The sequence below is a fragment of the Amblyomma maculatum genome, chromosome 5, assembly GCF_055883805.1.
Source record: "Amblyomma maculatum isolate TAMU_Amacu chromosome 5, ASM5588380v1, whole genome shotgun sequence".
Lineage (NCBI taxonomy): Eukaryota > Metazoa > Arthropoda > Arachnida > Ixodida > Ixodidae > Amblyomma > Amblyomma maculatum.
The window spans coordinates 26605095-26620270 of NC_139348.1; the positions used below are offsets into that span (position 1 = coordinate 26605095).

General features: G+C 51.4%; 1 pseudogene; it reads right to left on the minus strand.

Moving 5' to 3' along the window:
• Window positions 1-13067: 13067 nt before the first annotated feature.
• Window positions 13068-14371, minus strand: LOC146187888 (uncharacterized; annotated as a pseudogene).
• Window positions 14372-15176: the final 805 nt, after the last annotated feature.

Sequence of the window (15176 nt, forward strand, 5' to 3'; positions counted from 1 at the left end):
GGGTACCGCTTTCTGCAGCCCTTGTGAATGGTTTATTATCGCCCACTAATCTTGGGGTACAGGTTCGTTCCCCTCGAGGTCGCCTACGTTGGATGCTCGGTAATAAGTGTACCCTCGAGCTATCCGGTCGGCCTATTGGTTCCCTGTTACTCCGGCGTGTGCCGGCGTCCATACTATCATATGCTTGATTGGTTCTTCGTTTGGTTGTCGTTGTGTTGTGTGGCCCCCAGAGCGGAGTATGCCGTGAACGTTGTTCGCGAAAGAACGGTCGTCCGCGCGGGGAACACTCGACCTACCACCCACGCTATTTCGGACACTCGGGCGGTCTAATTTATGACCTCCTGGCACCTTCGAAAAGGACGCAGCTCGAACCCCTGGGTCGCGCCAGGCGCTCGCTGTTCCTGGAACGCGCCCCTCACCGGTTTATTTGTCGGAAGGGAAAGGCGCGGTAACTGTCTCACTTGTTTTTCTGTGGACACCGCAATCGCGCCGTAAGGGAAGGGAGTAAGACGGAGTGGGACACAGTGGCGAGTAGTCGCTAAAAGAACTTGGTTCGAATCGGACGCGTTTGCTCCCTTTTCTATTACCAGTAAATTAAGTTGTTTGTTCAATCATTTGCTTTTCTTCCTAACGACAAAGTATTAACGAACGATTAGACATATCAGACAAAAGTGGGTGCCGAAAGCCGGGAAGGAAGTGAAGAGAAGAAATTTAGATCAACGAACCGTGGATATTCGCCTCATTGTGGTCTTTCATCGCAACGGACAAGAAGTCTACCGAACGCTGCCGCATGAAGTCGTCTGATCCCCTGGTTATCTGAATTTCAGTGATCCTCAGCAACGCTGGTTCAACGATGGAGCGCCTCTTCAAAAAACGAAAGGTACTGCGCACTCAAGTCACCAAAGTTACAAAGGAATGTCTTGAGCGACTCGATGAGCTAACGCAGAGCGATGCTAATGTCATGCATGCTCGACTAGCGTCTCTTCATGCTGAACTAAACGCTGTGAACAGTCAGCTCGAGGAGTTACTGGATGATGAGCAGGCCGAGACGGAGTACGAACAAGTTTTTGAGTACAACGATCGAATTGTAACCGTCTTGGCCAAGCTGCAACAGTGCACCTCAAACCCGACTGGAAGAACATCGACTCAGCGGGAGAATAACGCCGCCCAGACAACGACCACCTCAAAGATTAGGGTCAAGCTGCCAAAGCTCGAGCTCACAAAATTCTCCGGACGGCGCTATGACTGGCAGGCCTTCTGGGAGGTATTCGAACAAGCTGTCGACAAAAACGAAGAACTTTCATCTCTCGACAAGTTTCACTACCTCGCATCTGTCACCGGGAACGCCGCCGCTGCACTCGCCGGACTTCCATCGACGGCACGGTGCTACAGCGACGCCGTAGAGCTCCTCAAGAAACGCTTTGGAAACGAAGAGCTCTTAATTCAAGAGCACATGAAGAAGCTTTTTGACGTCCAGCCAGTTCGTTCCTCAGACGATGTACGCGGACTTCGCCGCCTCTACGACACCCTGGCTACACACATCAAGGCTTTGGAGACACTGGGCCAAAAGCAGAACTCCTACACCACGCTTCTCATGCCGATTGCGCAACGAGCTCTGCCAACGGACACCTTACTCGACTACAGCCGCAAATTTGTCATCGAAACAACTAGTTCCATGGGCGGGAACGCCGAATCGACCGACGGCGCTTCGGAAAGCTCAAACGCAATTGTCAAAGGTACGATGACGTCCTTTTCACGACTCATTTCTTTAGAGTACACGCTTTTCAAACCGCTAATGCACTTTACTTCAAGATTGTTTCGAGACTCCGACGACTTGATAGGTGGGGATTTTAATGCCCCGCACATTATCTGGGGTTACCCACACACCTTCCGACCTGGCCGTATACTCAACGACGCATTAAACGGAGCTCAATTAACTGTTTATAACACCCCAAACTCCATTACCCGGGAAGGTTACAGGAACCAACAATCCACCATGCCAGACCTCACAGTGGACCGCGGACTGCGAGAGGTCACCTGCCAAGTTACAGATGAAAAATTGCTCAGCGACCATTACATTATTAACATCACTGTACCTAGCAGTACCCGTCCGCGTAAACGTAAAATTTCCTACACAAACTGGAATACCTTTCGCACTATACGCGACACCTCTCATACTACTGGCAGTCTTCAGAGCTGGACAAAAGCACTCAAACATGACCAGAAACAAGCTACGCAGGAGAGTTCCACTTCAGCCCCGTCAGATTATCCGGACCCTTACCTTGTGCGCATCTGGAAGAGGCGGAAACGACTCTTGCGCACTCTTCGTACTCAGCCCAACAATGCTCGCCTCTCCGACCGAGTCACCTAATTGACGCGACAGGTTAAAGAACACTGCGTTACACTTGACACAAATCAATGGAACAAAATTTCAATGGAACAAAATTTCAATGGAACAAAATTTGTAACACCATTAACGGCACACTAAATCAAAAAAGAACCTGGCATTTACTCAGAGAACTACTCGGGCCTCAACCGGCGCCTGTTCTCACTCTCGAGAAGCACTATTCTCAACTAGGCTCGGATGCCTTAACAGCCCAACTCCGCGATCTCTACATTCCTCCTCTCCTACCCAGCCTTTATACTCCGCACATTGGTGCTTCCAATGTAGAACTCGATCAGCCGTTTACCCTCTGGGATCTCGACTGGGCGCTAGAACAGCTAAAGCGGAAGTCAGTCCCAGGTGAAGACCAGATTACATACTCACTCATTCGAAATCTCTCTGACAAGGACAAAGAACATTTTCTGAGCATTATAAACTTACATTGGGAAGAAAGCACACTCCCAGCATCTTGGAAACAATCACTTATAACCCTACTTCCAAAGCCAGGCAAAAAAAAACTGCGCTTCAAAACCTCCGCCCAGTTTCTTTAACATCATGCCTAGGAAAAACCATGGAGCGGCTGGTGCTCAATCGGCTCGAGACTCATCTTGAATCCATAGATTTCTTTCCCCCTCAACAAATTGGCTTCCGAAAAGGTGTGTCTACTCAGGAACTATTTTTTCTCCTCATGCACGAATTTGACCCTCCGCCCACTTCCCAGATCCAAGCCATAGTGGCCCTTTATGTGCGAAAAGCTTTTGATAACCTTGCCCACGATCCTCTATTAAACATCCTTGCCTCTACTGGCTGTGGTCCAAAGAAGTATGGCTACCTCACAGCATTTCTCCGCGACCGTACGGCCAAGTTCCGTCTCCCCGATTCGATATCTGATCCTTTCCCCCTCACACGTGGTACTCCTCAGGGCGCTAACCAGCGGATCAATCTCACAATGGCAGGTCACCCCATCCGTCGTGTATCATCCTGCCGGATCCTCGGACTTCATATCCATGAGTCAACCAATCAGGCCAATGTATCTACAACCGTTAAAGTTTGCAATCAGCTTACGCATCTAGTTCGCCGCATAGTCAATAAGCACGCCGGGCTACGCGAGGGTCAAGTCAGGCAGCTTGTCCACGCATTAGCACTTAGCAAAATTTTATATACGATTCCTTACCTTACACTAACTTGTCGCCAAAGACCTCAGATTGAGGTTGCGCTTCACATATTGTACAAGGCCGCCCTTAACGTCCCTGTACATACGTCCACGGAGCGCCTATACTCTACTGGGCTGTTCTTGCCCCTGGGAGACCTCATACAACAACATCGCGACCGGCAAATGGCAGTCTTTCTAGCACCAAACAAGGACATTGGATACTACAGCAGGTTGCACTCAAATCTATAGACCTCCCTATAATTACCCTTCCTTCTTCGCTCCAGGGTAACCTCAGAATAATCCCCATTCCAAAAAACGTTGCACCCGACACTAACACAGGCAGACGTTACGCTCGCGTTTCCACCCATGTTCACCCAACAGATCCCACGATCATCTACACAGATGCATCACGAACTAACGTCGGAGCGGCTGCTTACTCAATTCAGAGCTGTAGCGATGTAGTAACGCATACCCTCGGTCCTTACATAGATCTTCGTCCTACAGCGACTCTCGAGACCCTAAAAATAGTTATCAGTATTCAAGGCCTCGCACAAGCACCCCCTAACCCTTCAGAATATACCATATACACTGATTCAATACAAGCTATACGCGCCATTCACACGGGTCGCATTCCTGAAGAACTACACGATGATCTACACAGAGCTCTTACCAAACTACGTCCCCACACTGTAACACTGAGGTGGATGTCTGGTCACGCTGGAATCCCAGGCAATGAGGTAGTGCATCGCCTTGCCCGCTAACTTCAACACCGGGCGCCTGGGATTCCCTGGCCTTATCCACCAACGTGGGCACTACTCTTCACTACAAAAAAAGAAATCCACTTTCACTACGACAACATTAGAGAAACTCTCCGTACACTTCCTCTTCCTGATAAATCTCTCACTACCACGCAAATCCGCATTCTTAGACGCATACAACTAAATACACTGCTTACTCCTGCCCGATCTTTTCTATACAGAATCATACATTCCCTTGCATGCCCAAATTGCCCAGAACACGATGATAACTTGGAGCATTGCATCTTTTCATGCCCTGTCGCCCTCCAATCTCCTCACTTTCCACACCCTCCTTCCCCAACGTGGCGGGCTTGATTAGCCTCTGACCAGCTGCAAGATCAGTTGGCCTTGGTGACTCTGGCCCAGGACATTCTTAACACTTAATGTGATGCGTTAAATAAAGTTGTTTCCTCCTCCTCCTTCGCTGAAGTGTGTCAATGAGAGCGTCCGGGTCTCTGTTGTGTGTGTGTACGAGGCGTGTAACATGGTGTTGTGTAGCGGATTTGGACTGTGTTGGATCTTTGAGATGTCTCAGAAGTTGCCAAGCTTGCTTGGTGGACAGTTTTCCGGCGAGTCCGTAGCAAACTTGCCTCCAATTAGATCGGCAGACCTCCTCTGCGTGTTGTTGTATCTGTGTCTGCAGAGCGGCCAGTCGCTTTTTAAGCGTTCTGTTTAACTTGTTGCATTTCCAACGCTCGAGTAAGCTGTGGTACGCCTCCCAGAGGTGGACGAGGCGGGAATCTAGAGGGGGGGTGTCCTGTGTGGTTGAAATTAGCCGGGTATTGTGTTGGACATCGGTCATAAGTGATTCTACCCCCTTTTCGATGTCCGTAATAGTTGTGTTTGTGTCGTCCTTCCGCAATGCGCGGATGGCGTCCCAGTTCACCAGTTTGTGGGTGATGTGCGTGTCGGGATTGTTTCAAGGGCAATTCCGGCGGCAATTCCACTGGAGAATGGGTAAATTTAGTTGCTGCCCCGCCATAGTGGAGAGTTTGGGAGCCAAGTGCACTAGGCGTTGAAGAGGGTGGTGGTTGCGAGGGATGAAGAGGAGGTAGTTGGAGATTGATGTGCTTCAGGATAACGGTTTGTGTGTGCTCTAAGGTTAGAATTCGGGTGTCTATACTGGTCATTCTCATGTCGAGTGTATGAACCAAGCGTGAGAACATCGAGTCAATTTTGTTCTCGAGTTGGGTGAAGATGGAGTCGATTTTGGAATCTATCCGGGATTGTAAAGCCTTTAGCTTTGATTCAAATTTTGCCTCAACTTACTCAAGAGCATCATGTGTGACAGGTGGGGGTTCTGATGTACGTTTCTTTTTGTGCGGTGGTTGCATGGCTGGGGATGTTGGAGAAAAGGCGGGAGGTACAGCTTGGGAAGGGAGGGTGGATGAGGGGGGTTGGTGTGGGGTCTGCACAAGGGAGGAAAGGCGGCTTACCTCTTTCCGCAGGGCCTTGAGATCCCTGTCGCCTGAATCCTCTTAATTTGGCTGGGGTGGCGGGGTTTGTTTAGAGATGCCTTCAGCTGCTCGGTCGGCCCATGACATCTTTTGTGGGTCCATTGCGCGTTCTCCTTTGCGAAGCGACGTGGATCGAGTGGCCTTGAGTGCTATTCAACAAGGTTGATGGCTGGGCACGTTGGTATGGGTTCATACTTAACCAGCCAAAAGACGAGACACAGCAAAGAGGAGGACAGGACAAGGCTGGACTATCAACTGAATGTTTATTGATAAGAAGAAAACAACGAAGACTCCTTCCAAAAAGCTCGCGCACATCCCAACCGGTGGAATGGCAGGAAATTGGGAAGAAGATGAAGAAGAAAATTCAAAGTCAAGGCCTAACCAACGACATTTCTAATAGATCAAAATCCTTACAGTGAAGGCTAACCGACGCCTTAGCCACATACTTGTCCTCGGCTTTAGCAATGTAAAATGCTTCAACCAACTCTCTGCAGAGTTGATTACCATTCTTGTATACTACACCCGTATTATTGAAGTCAGGTGCACAAAGGGACTGGTCATGCTCCGACTTACACTCTCGGGATTGTACATGTAGCGCAAGATTAGAACTCGCCTTCCCTCCCAGAGAATTAGCGTGCTCCGTCAGGCGCACATTTAGACATCTGCCTGTCTGCCCGTAGTAGCACCGGCCACAATTCAGCGGAACGCGGTAGACCACATTCTTTCTGCAGGTGGTGAACTTTTTCTTATGTGACACTGCACAACGAAAACTGTCACGAGGTACACTGTCGAGCCCCTTTCTAGTTTCTCGCTGTAAATACAACGTGAACGTCGTACCTTGCCGCCAGTTTCTTAAGTCGGTGAGAAACGCCGTGGAGGTAAGGTATGGCAGCCACCTTCTTTCGCCGCGTCGCCACACCAACATCACCTACTCTTCCTCGATCGTGTTAAAACACGTTCTGGCAGACGAGCGAGATGGACAGTTGGAAAGCCTGCCGCCAACAACTTCGAAATTTGTTGTGAAAAAGCATCTTCGACACGGTGATGGCAAGATTTACGTAATGCAGACTTGATGCATGCGACCGCCAACCCATCCTTTACCAACCTAGAGTGGTCCGATTCAAAGCCAAGCAGAGGCTTCCCTGACCTGGGGCTGTAGCTCCAACACACGTGATTGTCTTCAAAGCACAGGTCCAAATCCAGAAACTGTATATGGTAATCTTTAGGAAACTCATACGTAAAAGCCAGACCCTGACCTTGCTCTTTGAACATTCGTAACACATCTAGCGCCAAGCTATCGAAACCATCCTTATCCAAGAAAATAAGGTAGTCATCAATGTAGCGAAACGCTACTATACCGATGGCATCGAAACCTGGCTTCAATGCGGTGTCAACTTTAGACAGAAAAATGTCGCTGAGCACAGGAGCGACCTGCGACCCAATGCATACCCCTGACTTCTGGATGTACGTGCTGCCTTGCCAACAGACATAAGTGGAACTAAGGTAAAAGGATTACAGCTCCAAGAAACTAGCAACCGTTATACCGCACGCATTAATGAATGCCAGTTCATCACTGTCAACAGTGATGCAGTCTTGCACACGTGCTATCTTCCGAGCAGCGTCTTCGGGCGGCTTGTCCTTACGAGAGAGGTGTTGAGTTGGAGGGTTGGTTGCAGGTCTTCGCCCTTTAGCCTTGCATCTCCCAGTACCCGTCAAGTGTGCTTCTCCGCATAAAATACATTCCGGAGTGCAGGAAGGGATAGTCTCCTTGGGATGTGGTTTCCCACACCTCGGGCAGTTATTCGTACGTGGCAGCGTGCACACATCTGTCCTGTGACCTGGCTGTCTGCAGTTGATACAAGCGTCCATATGGCCTCTGTAAGGGGTGCACCTGTGGAGTCCCCCGCCGTAAAGAACTGTGCGAGGAACCGGTCCTTCTCTAAAAGTAATTAATATTGATCGAGTGGCACCCATGCGTCGAGCGTCCACTATTGGAGCCAGGGGATTGCTGTTCACGAGATCCTCCAGTAGCTTCCTGGGGATTTCATTCCAGTAAGCGTTCGAGATTACTCCTCTCACCGCGCCGTCCGGGGGAGCGATGTAGGCTGCTACGGTGTAGTCGGTGTCTTGTTAATTAATTTTGGTGATTTGTACCAGCATAAGTGCGTCGGTCTGATGTGGCGTGCTCATTGTACACGTGTTATTGGTGGGATGAACACGCAGCTGGGTGCGGGTGGGCTCCTCGAGTGAAGCTGTGGCGTTCAAGATTGAGACGCGCAGCTGTCGTGGCGGTACTGAGGTGAGGTGAAGCCCTCCACGGGAGCGGAAAATCACCTTGTAATCTTCAATCGGTAGTGGCGGCTGCTGTCGTGACCTTTGTGCAGCAGCGCGAGCGGCGCGCAGCTGCTCGGATGCCTGGGTCTTGTTAGTATTTGGGGTGGCAGATGATGCCGCTCTAGCGTCTGTGGTAGGCTTCTCTGCCTGATCGGTCTGCATAGCGGAGGTCTGGTGAATCTGCTGTTGCTCCTGGGTGCGGGCGGGAACGCTGAGGATGTGAGTCCAGTCCCGCGGATTGAAGTCCCGAGGGTCAATAGCTTCGCCTGGCACCTGCACCTTCATGATGGCTTTGTACTTGGAGGTCGCGTTCGGAGTAGGCCTAGCTCCCAGCGGATCGAGGCCTACCTCGGGCGACGCGGCGGCTCAAGGCGAAATGGGCCGTGGGGGCCCGAAAACTGGCCAGATCGGGCCGAAAATTGGTATGGGTGCGGCGCTCACCTTCACAGGGCTCTTGTTCGTGAAAAATAGGCCACTGGTTCGGGCTACTGGCGAATTTGGCCGTCTTCGCACGGAGCCGACGTGAAGCGCGTCCGCACTCCACGCAAGGCGGAACAGGAAGTCGCTCCCTTTTCTATTACCAGTAAATTCAATTGTTGTTTGTTCAATCGTTTGCTTTTCTTCCTAACGACAAAGTATTAACGAACGATTAGACATATCAGAGTATGCGGAGCGCTCTGTGCCCGGTTCTGCCGCGAAGATAGTTGCGGCATGCTGTTTGTGAGTCTGTAAGGATTGCTAGAGACCGTTTAGATCGATAGCCCTCCGCTGCCTCTAGAGCGACGGCCGCTTCCTCAGCCTCGACTATCGTACAGTCTTGTAGTGATGCGCTGGTGATCTCGCGTAGCGTCGAGTCAATCACCGTTGTTACCACATTGCAGTTGTGCTGCCCCGCTATTCTGGTGTATGTGGCTGCGTCCACGTATACCGTCGTTTCTCGGGGTGCTAATGTCTTTTGTAGGTATTCAGCCCTTGCCTCTCTGCGTGCTTTGTGTAGGTTGGGATCCATGTTCCTGTGTATGGGCGTTACTTTTAGTGTGTGGTGATATTCGTCCGGGATTGTTTGTGTCCTCTGTATCTCTTGAATTTGATCGGCGCGGCCAAGTTTCTTAATCAGCTCCCCGTCAGGTGGGTCTGCTATAGTCTGCGCACTTGGGAGACTAGTTGTGCCTCACTCAATTCATCGAAAGTGTTGTGTAGTCCTAGGGCCAGAAGCTTTTCGGTTGAAGTGCTGTGAGAAAGGTGGAGTGCGGTTTTGTAGGCTTTGCGTAGAATCACGTCCGCGTGTTGTACCTCACTCTTGATGGGGTTGTATTAGGGGAGGCTGTATGTCACTCGGCTGACTACCAGGCTTCTAACCAGCTTGAGTGTGTCCTCCTCTCGCATGCCATGACGTCTGCGTGAGATGCGCGTGATCATGCGGGTCACTTGTAGAGTGGATGCCTTCAGTAGGGCGAGGGTGTGCGTACAGCGTTGGTTTGACTGTATCCACATTCCCAGAATTCTGATGAGTGTTTTTTCTAGTATCGATTTCCCCTCGAGGTAGACGTTTAGCTTTAAGTCGTCGCTAGTGGGGACTGTGCGGTTGTGTCTTCCTCTCCAAACTCTTAAGAGCTCGGATTTCTCGGTGGAGCATGCTAGCCCTCTTGCTCTGATGTAGTTCTCTATGCAAGTGGCTGCCTTTTGTAATTTCTCTTCTTTCTCTCCGAGCGAGCTTGTTTTGACCCAGATGGTGATGTTGTCGGCATGCATGACATGATATATGCCGTCGATTTCTTTCAACTGTTTTGCCAAGCCAATCATGGCTATGTTGAAGAGCGTAGGAGAGATGACCGATCCTTGAGGTGTTCCTTTGTGTGGCGTAAGGAATTTGTCTGATCTGAGGTCCCCCAGGCCAATTGTTGCCGTTCTGTTTAACAGGAAGGCTTTGACGCAGCCGTAGACGTAGCCCGCATTTCAGGTCGTTCATGCCCGTAAGGATAGCCTCGTGACTGACATTGTCAAACGCCACCTTGATGTCCAATGCCATTATTATTGCGAAGCAATACTACTTTAGCTACCACCTCAGCCCGTGAAAAGGCACGGCGGTGGCAGCCAAACTTGACCTTTAGCGTGACCTGGGTGTGTGACGTCATACCATCTGTGTAAGAGGGGGGGCTCAACTCGCGCATCCGCCTTGCACGGCGGCAGTTACGGCCTGACTCTCTTAGTAGTGGCGCTGCGCGCTGCGTGACGTCATACCATCTGTATAAGAGCGGGGCTCAACTTGCGCCGTCGCCTTGCGCGGTGGCAGTTACCGCCTTACTTCTGCTCCTCTCGCCAGTGGTGCCGCGCGCTGCGTGACGTTATACTATCTTTGTAAGAGCGGGGGCTCGCCGTCGCCTAGCGCGGTGGCAGTTACGGCCTGACTCCGCTCCTCTCGTCAAGCCATGAGATGCCGCCTAGTCAAAGCGCTTAGGCAGGCTGCAAAGAGGAAGCAAAAGCGAGCCACAGAGACAGAAGAAGAGCGAGAAGAACGGCTTTCCAAGCGACGAGCGCAAGAAGCAGCTAGGCGGAAAAGGCGGTCAATGTCTTCGGTAGCGGAATCGATGACAGAAGCAGGAGAGAAAGGTATGAATTTGTCCGATAGTTTGGAACGTGCATCTACTAGCAGCACTACCAGTTCGGCGACTAAAGTAGTGAAAGGCGAAATCCTGAGAAGTCTCACCTTGTTAGCGTTCCTGCCAGTCCCACACATAAACGCGTGCCAAGGAACGTCACGCGACAGGAGCGATGGCGTACAATCCAAACGCACACTTGTCGGAGAAAGTGTGTCAGATACTGCGCCTTTCTTCCAGACGTATGTAAAACCATAGATAAACATAATACAGTCAGGCGTCACCATAGCCATAACAGCAAACATAACCGGAGCATCACCATGGTGAATATAGCACAGCCAAGCATCACCACAAGCGGTACAATAGTAGTACCACGTATTGCTTCGCAATCACCAGGCTTAACCAAGCTAAGCCACAGCCAATTGTTATGTTCTCTCCGCTCTTGGGGACGTTCCCGAGTACTTCTTCTTTGATTTGAAGTAGTACATCCTGTGTCGATAGTTTTGCTCTGAAACCAAACATGCTGTGGGGATAGAGTTCGTTGTCCTCCATGTACTGTTGTAGTCTCAGCGTCACTACTCGTTCGTACAGTTTCCCAGGGCACGATGTTAGCGGGATCGATCTGAGGTCCTCAATTTGTAGTTTCTTGCCCGGTTTAGGAATCATGACTACATCCGCATGCTTCCACTCCTCGGGGACGGTCTCCGCTTCCCAGTGTTTGTTCAGAAAGTCGGTTAATTCAGCGACTAGGTCATCACTGAGGTTGCGGATGAGTGCGTTACTGATCTTGCCCGCACCCGCGGCCGTGTTTCTGGTTGTGTTTCGAATCACTGCGTAAACCTCTCCTCGCGTGATGGGCCTGTCCAGGGTATCGTTTTCTCTTCCCCGGTAGTTCTCTGCGCAAGCCGCAGGGTTTGTGTCCCCGAAACACTTAACGCGTACTTTCTCTTGGAGTTCTAAGTCTGATTTCTCGAACTGGTGGATTAACCGGTAGATGGCCTTGTTTTCTGCCTTGGTCTTGGTTGGATCATTGAGAGACTTGAGGATATGCCACGTCCTCGCTGTGCTCAAAGTTCCGTTGAGGGAGTCGCTGAATTGTTGCCAATTTTGCGTTGCCAATTGCGCCGCGTACTCCTCTGCCATCGCTGTGACTTCTGCGATCTTAAGTTTTAGTTTTCTGTCGTACTTTTGTTTCTTCCATCTCTTAGTGAGCCCGCGTCTAGCTTCCCACAGCCAGAGCAGCCTGGCTAAAGTGCCTAGAATATACTGCCTGGCGTCTACCTCGGGTGTCTGCATCGTTCGCGCGTTACGTTTCCCCACTCTTCTATCGATTGGATCCCGTTCTCGGCGAGATTCCCGCCGCATGCCTCTCGAGAAGCGCTCCAATCAGCGATTTTTGCCGATCCCAGCTGGCGCTTTAGTCTGTCTGAGGTTACTTGCGTTTTGAGTGTGTAGTGGTCACTGGCCAGATTCTCGAACAGGTTCTCCCACACTGCCTGTTCCGCTCCACGTATGAATGTGAGGTCGGGGCAGGTCTCGGTACTGACGCTGTTTCCGATTCTGGTTGGAGTGTCTGAGTCTGTGAGGAGGTAGCAGTCAGTGTTTTCTGCCGCCTCTGCTAGTGCCTTACCTTTTGGGTTAGCTGTTTGGTATCCCCAGCTTTTGTCCATGGCATTGAAGTCTCCTAGTATGATTAGCATGTTGTTTTTTGCGAGCTTACGTGCGCCATGGAAAAGTTCGTGGAATTTTGCTTTCCTCCGTTTTGGAGGGCTGTATGTTCACAATGAAGATGCTGCCCCACTTTCTTTTCTTCTTTGGTATAATTTCTACTATCACGTGTACTACGTCGGTGTCGGTTATCCTTGAGTGGTTTATGGCGATGAGCGCCTTACTGACTGGGGTTGCCGTTCTTCCTTTCTCTTCAGTCTCGTAACACATATATCCTGTGAGTGTTGGCGTAGTACCCGTCTCTTGAAGCGCTATGATGTCGGATGGTGTTTGTTGTGTACGGATGTGTTGTTGGAGTAGGCCCTGCTTCTTGCGGTACCCTCTGCAGTTCCACTGCCATATGTCTAAGGCTTCTTGCTTGCCTAAAGTTTTGTTGGCCATATTTAGGCTTCAGTGTTGTCTGTGGGTGGGTAGCCGCGGGTTGCCAGCGCAGGGCGTTCGTAGGCCTTTTCTCAAGTTTTCTCGGGAAGTGTCTGCTTGCGGATGCTACTCCGGAGTTCTCTGACTTGTAGTTGCAGTTACTGCATTATCTGCTGCATTTCTGCCTTAAATTTAGTGAGATCCTCGTTGCCTGTTTTCGACGGGGCTTGGATTTGTAATGTTTGTGGCTTTTGCGTATCAGCGCTGCTGCTGCTGCTGCTGCGCTTCCTCCCTTGATGGCCGGGAGTGGCAAGGGCGGGCAGGATCCTGACCGGCTCGTGAGCTGCTCCGTTACGCCCGGGATGTCGAGCGGCTCTGCGAGGTCTCCCCCTCCGAGCTGAACCACCTTGGTTTCTCGCCGCGGTCGTTCCGGCTGCGGCGTCTGCTCTCGCGTCCGCCGCCGTTGTTGCCGCAGTTGGCCTTGCCTCGCGGCTCCCTGGCTTTCTTTAGTCGTCTCGACACTCCCTCGATCCGGTACCGTGGTCGCCTCCGCAGATCAAGCATCTCGGGGTACACTGGTGGTCTTTTGGCGGGTTTTGTAGCCCGCACTGTTTACAAGCTTTGGCGTCCAGTGTGGGGCACGCATCGGAGTGGTGACCTAGTTGGCAGCAAACGTAGCAGATTTGTCTTGTGGCGCCGATACGGGTAGCACTTGTACTCGGCTCCGCAGTAGATGACGTGTTTCGGTGTGATGGGTCCGTCAAAAGTGATGACGGCTGTCTTGGTCTTGCCTAGTCTTCGGGCGCTGTGGATGGTAACACCCTGTGTGCGCGTCCACAAGTCGGCTTTCAGTGCCTGCGGTGTTGCTCCTGGGTCCACTCCGTGTATCACGCGGCCAGGTAAGCGTTCACGTCGTATGAGCGTCCCTCGATCTTGAGGCTAGTGATGCGTCTCGCGAGCTGGGCGGCCTCTTCGTTCGGCGTGCTCACGATTATAATATTGGATCCTGTACGGAGCCTGGTGATCAGGTCTCTTCCCCCGAACTTGTTGCTGCATGCCGCGGCTACGGCCCGGGCCACTTGGAATTGCTGGAGCGACTTGACTACAAGTCCCTTCGGTCGCAAAATAATCTTGAAATCGTTCCTGGGGAGCGGAGGCAGCCTTCGCCTGAACTGCCGTTGCGTTCCTTTCCCGTCTTTTTCCAGCGTGCCAGTAGCTGGCGCGCCAGCTGTCGACGTAGACGCCGGGGATTCCCCTCTGAGGTCACCTTGAGCGGCCGAGGAAATTTCGGCGTTTGCGGCGGCGTTCCGTCCGTTTCTTCTTTGTCGCTTCTTTTGGCGTTTGGTCAGGGCCAATTCCCAATTAGCGCCACCTTCTTTTTGGATGTCTTGCTGCTCCTGCATGGCGGAGTCCTCGATTCCAACGCCTGATATCTCGGAGTCGGAGATGTCGATGTAGGCGTCATCCATCTCTTGCGCGTCTAGCAGATTCTGGGCTATTCTGCTCGTTGATGGTTCAACATTCTGGTATTCTGCGCTGCGGGAGGCGGTTGCAGGCGGCATTGCTGTCGCTGAGCGGGCCTGGCTGCCCGCGAACGCCCGTAGTCATACTAAGCCTAAGTAGGCGTAGCGACGAACGTTTCCCTCCACAAAGTCGCCCGAACCACGTGAAGCTTCAAAGTTCGGTAAAATTGCCAAAAATGACCCTACCGTCTTGAAACCAGTGTCCGAGTGATCCAGCTTGTAAGTTCTTTCAGATCCAATCAAAAGTTGGTGGCCCAGTCTGTCGAGATAGTCCGTGAGGGTTGAAATCTGCGGAGCCCATGCGACGCACGTCCGCACTCCTCTGCCTTCCAAAACCCAGTCCCAGCCAAACCAAAATGTCAGCCAAATAGCGAATTACTCCAGGGCAACCTTCCGAAACCTGAGACATTTTCTTGAAAACAGCAGGGGAAGATGCTAGCCCGAAACACACTCTGCGAAAACAAAATAACCCTTCATGAGTGATGAATGTGGGTAAATCTCTGCTCTCTTCAGCCAATTCAACCTGGTGATATGCGGAAGCAAGGTGAAGTTTAGAAAAAAACGTAGCACCTGATAACTGCTGAAGTAGTTCCTCGATGTAGGGAAGGGGAAAACCGTCCACCACAATGGCCTTATTCGGTTTACGGAGGTCCACGCATAGTCTAATGCAGTCGTTCGTTTTCTTTACCACCACCAGTGGGGACACCCAGTCGGAAGCATTTACTCTCTCGATGACTCCTGAAGTCTCCAAGCGACGAAGCTCGTCCGCCACTTTCTGGCGGAGCAGTAATGGGAGTTGACGCAACTTGGACGCCACAGGTTGCACCTCCGTCCGCCGAGTCAC